The sequence below is a fragment of the Colobus angolensis genome, unplaced genomic scaffold, assembly GCF_000951035.1.
Source record: "Colobus angolensis palliatus isolate OR3802 unplaced genomic scaffold, Cang.pa_1.0 Scaffold126, whole genome shotgun sequence".
Lineage (NCBI taxonomy): Eukaryota > Metazoa > Chordata > Mammalia > Primates > Cercopithecidae > Colobus > Colobus angolensis.
In genome coordinates this window covers 2,351,149-2,356,775 of record NW_012113808.1, presented here as the reverse complement: position 1 = coordinate 2,356,775, position 5,627 = coordinate 2,351,149, and positions in this window count along the sequence as shown.

Below are 5,627 nucleotides of genomic sequence, written 5' to 3'. Positions count from 1 at the left end.
CTTTGAGGGAGGCAACCACAGGATGCAGAGACATCATGGGCCTGGCAGAGCAACCCATCCAACTGTACCATCGCGGATGGGTAGGATACATGGGAGAGGAAGACCAGCCATGTGGCTAAGTGGCCTAGTTAAGACGCAAATCTAAGTTCCCTAATACCAACGTGGTATACTCTTCCATTTTGTCTGTTTCTCCAATGACAATACAGCCAACCTCAATTATAGAAAATACGAAAAGCATTGATAATAAAGTCCTTAGATCACCCCCAAACTCTGTTTAATACCAAGATTCCAATCAGCCCCATGAAACTTTTCATTAGAGAAGCTAACAAAGAGCAAACAGGGCCAGTCTGAAATTTAGGGCCTTTGATTTCTCCTGCCTACTCTGTGAGAGAGGTGTTAATTAGCAGTGAACTAGCCAAAAAAGTAGGCAGGAGGCAGTGCCAAATCAAAGACCACAGAAACTGGATAAATAGACGTTAACAAAGTATGAAGTTAACAATGGTGAAGGGGATTGTGATATTTTTGCTTAAGTGCCAGGAAAAGGCTGCCAGCTCTAAGTCAGGGATTTGCAAAATCTGTTTTCATTTTAATTGTATAATATTATTTACCTTTTTCACTCTTTATTTTAAACCACAGGTACAGAAAGGTAGCACAACACTAAGAGGGTATGTTTATGTGTTAGCATATGTCTCATAAATTCCTGTAAGAAAGGAAAAGAAAGTGGTAGGAAGTGACCTGAACAGAAGTAAATTATTTTTGAATAATTCAAGCTAATTTGTAGGTTCACAAAAACAAAAAGAAAAGGGGGGGAAAAAAGAGGCATTGTTTCCTTTGACTATTGAGTTTATTATCAAGAATGACAGAAACCCCTAGTATTGCCATGGCCTCAAACACTACTTTGTCAGAAATAAATACTGCAGTCCAGATGACCAAAGACAGCTGGATGAATTTTGTGGGTTCACTGCTGTCATGTAAAACATACTTTCCCCTCCAGAACCAAAATATTGTGTCCATTTTGGAATGCATTTCATGTACACATACACACATGATCATCCCAACCAAAGTAACATTCTCTAAATCAAGGTTTCCCAGTTATTTTGTGTGGGAGATCTGTTTTTGATCATTTATTTGCATGTGTTTAAGTTTTAAGTTTCAGTTACATCCATTAGTATTTTCCTTTGAGAGTGCTTTCATTATTTTATTTTATTTTATTTTACTTTATTTTATTTTTGAGACACTGTCTTGCTCTGTTGTCCAGGCTGGAGTGCAATGGCATGATCTCAGCTCACTGCAACCTCCACCTCCTGAGTTCAAGTGATTCCCTGCCTTAGCCTCCCGAGTAGCTGGGATTACAGGCCCACACTACCACACCTGGCTAATTTTTATATTTTTAGTAGAGATAGGGTTTCACCATTGGCCAGGCTGGTCTCGAACTCCTGACCTCAAATGACTCACCTGCCTTGGCCTCTCAAAGTGCTGGGATTACAGGTGTGAGCCACCATGCCTGCCCTTCCATTCTTTTTTAAGATGTAAAATTCCACCTTTTCCAGAAATCTATTTATTTATTATTTTTATTTTTTTAGTAGAGAAGAGGTTTTGCTATGTTGCCCAGGGTGGTCTCAAACTCCTGGGCTCAAGCAATTCTCCTGCCTTGGTCTCCCAAATTGTTGGGATTACAGGCATGAGCTACCATGCCTGGTCTTATTTTTCTTTAAACATAAAAAAATGACTTGTATCTAATTTTCGTCCAACTGCAGTTTCTTTTAGTGTATGGTGAATAACCAAACAAATGTTTTGCCTAGTGACTGTAGCTAACACACTGTCCCAATACCATTTGCAAGTAATTATTTCCTTCTAAACTGATTTGTGGGAGCCCTTTAAAAATAATACTCTGAAGACCCACTTTTCAGTTCCCTAAAAGTCATACAACACAAGCAAACTGTGAAGGCTAGAGACACAATCACAAATATATATACATACAAATATAAAATGTCAGGACATTTTATATATATATATTAAACTATATGCATAGAAAGATTATATTATCCATGCATTTTATTTCTAGATTGCCAAAGAGTTCAAAATATTTGTTACAAAGAAGGGGTACTAGGTCTGTTATTGTTAAAAAGAAGGGACACTGTGGTTGTGAAGCAGTGACATAATGAAACACAATAATAAATTTCCAAATACTGAACTCTCTTCTCACTATGAAATTCACCTTGCTTGTGTATGGTGTGTTATTCTCTCACTGTATTGATGACTTGGGTTACTTTTTAATTAAGTTGTTTTTTTAAATTGCTAATCCAGGGATTCTGATACTTCTGAGAGTGGGGTCCCTGCTCCCATTCTCTGTGGCCACTGATCAGCACTGCTCTACCAGCGATCCTCCAACCTGGCTAGACATAAGAATCCTGTGAGTGTGTGGACATGTCTAAATAATTCCAGCACTGCAGATTCTGGTTCAGGGTTATATTCAGATGAAAAAAGTTAAATGCACACAGAGGCTGTGACAGTACTGTCCTTTCCCATGTGGCCCAAAGTCAAGACGAGTCAATCCAACCAGTGCCTCTTCCCATCACTTGCTAAAGCTGCTTTTCACCTAACTTCCAAAGCTCCTAGTCTGTGGACTTTCCCAAGCCAGCCCAATTCCCTACTCTAGCCGAGACTGAAATCTTTCTGACTTCTACACTGCCGATCCTTTGCTGACTTGGGAATGCATGTACGTATCGATGTACATCCTTGAGCGTTCTAGGCAGATGGGCCTGGATCTCTCAGATCACCTCTGACAGGAAAAACCCTTGCGTGTGAAAGACACACGCATGACTGATGGGGAGAACAGACTCTGTGATGGCACAGTGTCCTCGAGGTGAGACAATATACCTTTGTGTCTGAGGAGGAAGGGAAAAGATGTGAAGTTATGAAAGTGTAAACAGAACGGAGTAAGAATGAATGATAGTCAACACTGACCATATTTAAGATTGCTAGAAGCTAGTTTGTAAAACTGATTCTAACAAATGTGCTTAAATTAGCTGCCCCAAATAGCAGTTTCTCTGAGTCCAAACTACCATATATGATAAGGGCACTTCCCTGAGTGGGGGTGGTGAGCCAACTGTAGGGCCATGGATCTTAAATGCAGGAATTCTGGCAGTGATTCTCTTGCATAACCATGCTGAACTCAAATACTAGAGAACGACCCAATCAACTTAGCTGGGTTTTATTCCAATGTACCTATATTTCAAGTGACATGGATAATTAATGAACCTGAGATAACTCGGTCTCCTCCACCCAGATTGATTTCCAGAGTTCTAATATCCAAAAGAAAAAAACTCTCCTTAAACCAGACCCAAGTCTCTGGAGAGACTCATACGTGAGACGAACAGTGCAATTTCGTTACCTGCCTAGCTTTTCCTATAATTATAAAATCTTTCAAACTGAAATTGGATTTAGATATAATTATACTCTTTGTTACCATTTCAGAATTTCTCATAATTTTCAATTTATATAAAATACCTAACTTTCAGAGGTAAAAACAGATGCCAAATACTCTGCTCTTCATATCACATTGTTAATATTTCTGGAAATCAAAATGAAGATTTTGACACAATGTATATCTATTCTCATATATCAACAGTTGCCAGATACTTCAACCAAGTTGCTATATAAAATCCCACATGATCATTTCAATGTAACAACTATGCAGGGAAAACCACAGCCACACTTAACATTCAACTACAGAAATACGGGGAGGTGGAGATACATGGAACCCAGGCATTCTCTTAAGATGCTGTCAGTGTGGAACTCTAGTGTCTGGTCAATCCCTTCAGTGGTTACACGCTGTATCCTATCCTTCCACCCCCTTAGGCTCTAATGTACACAGATGGTAGAGGAGTGCTGGGAGGCACCCTCACCCACCACGTCACAGGTTAAAGTACTACACAGTTCCATGAAATGCCAAAAGAGTACTACCTGGCTCCCCCATCCCTCCCCCTGCCCCAATAAGGTGGTAGTTTTGAGTAGGGGTGAGTTCAAGATAAATTCAGGCAAACTCACTACACAATCCTCAAATCAGCTCTTCAACTGAGACTTCTGACTGTTGGCCTTTTTTGAGTAATTGTACTTTTTTCCCAATGGTAAATTTATGCTTATAACAGATGAAAAAAATTATTTTTGCATTTTTTGTAAAGTATCTACTAGGTAACTTAAGTTATTAGTTCTCTTCACTCACAGTAACTAAATGGTTGTAGTATCTATCAAAAGATCAGTCTAAGTTGACCTAAAACCCTAGCTTTGCATTAATCATCATGATAAAGTATATTCAACTAGCTTTGTGAAAATATAAATCATAACTGAAAAATAAATGAGCCATAGTACTTTTCGTTTCAGTCATACCTCATATAATTTAAAAATTATGATAGCCTTTCATATTCAATTTTTGCTCAGACTGACAGAAATATACTTGAATTAGAAGCTCTATTTTTTTCCAGGGTGTCCTAAGAAATAAAATGGCACATGGATAAGGCCGTAGCTGGGCTCAGGATGCAGTGAAGAATGTGGCGTTTTGGTGGGGATGGCAGCAGGGGTAGAAAGTAGGTGGAAATCATGAAATCCAGCAAACAGATGTCATGAGAAATAGATTTTCTCCAACATCAGCTGGGACCTCCATGATATTCCAGAAGTCTTGTTTCATCAGCTACTTACCCTACAGCCTTCCACCTACCCTATGCTAAACCTTCACCAGTCTCCTCACCCAGCCTGCTGACCCTGCTTCTGACCTCAGCAGGCTAGCGAGACTTAGGATTCCTTAACTCTTGACTGATCTAACTGGTCACTTTCCAGCACCACCCTTCATGATCTCTCAGCTGGATGTGATGCTGCTGAACTCACCTCCTACTTGAAACTCCCTTGGTCCCTCCCACTGCAAGCCTCTCTTGTGGCTCCACCCTCTCAGTCCTGTCTGCCACTGCTTCTTCACATTCCCTGCTTCACCACACCACTATGCAAGACTTACAGTCAAATCACCTTCCTGAATTCAGTCAATTAACAGATATTTCCATCTGCAATACCTCTACCTTCTCCCGGTTTTCTTAGTCGGCTTAATGGTGCCATTATCCACCATTAAAGCAAAAACAAAACAAAAGAAAACCAAATCCCCAAAAAGCCAGCCATGATGGTAAGATTCTGTTCTCTCTCTCCCTTACTTCGAAGAGGCCACAACTCCTATTCTAAATGGGAATTCTCTCTCAACTTAAAAAAAAAATGTGGCTAGTGCAACTCAACCATTTCTGCTGCCCTATCTTGACTGTTTGCTATTTGACAGCACAAATTGCTTCTCTCTCTCTCTCTTTAGAGGAGTGGTCTGGCTATATTGCCCAGGCTGGTCTCCAACTCCTGGGCTCATGATCCTCCCAGCTCAGCCTCCCAAGTAGCTAGGATTACAGGTGTATGCCACTATGCCCGATTCTACAAATCATTTCTCAACTGGACTATTCCAATATTCTTCCACCTTTAGGCCCTCATCATACGGTCCTTTGAAAAGTAGCCAAAGTACATGACAAATCTAATGACGTTACACCCAAGCCTAAATCACCCCCGCCCTCAGGCAGGTTGTCCCCTCTTGCCTTCACTCT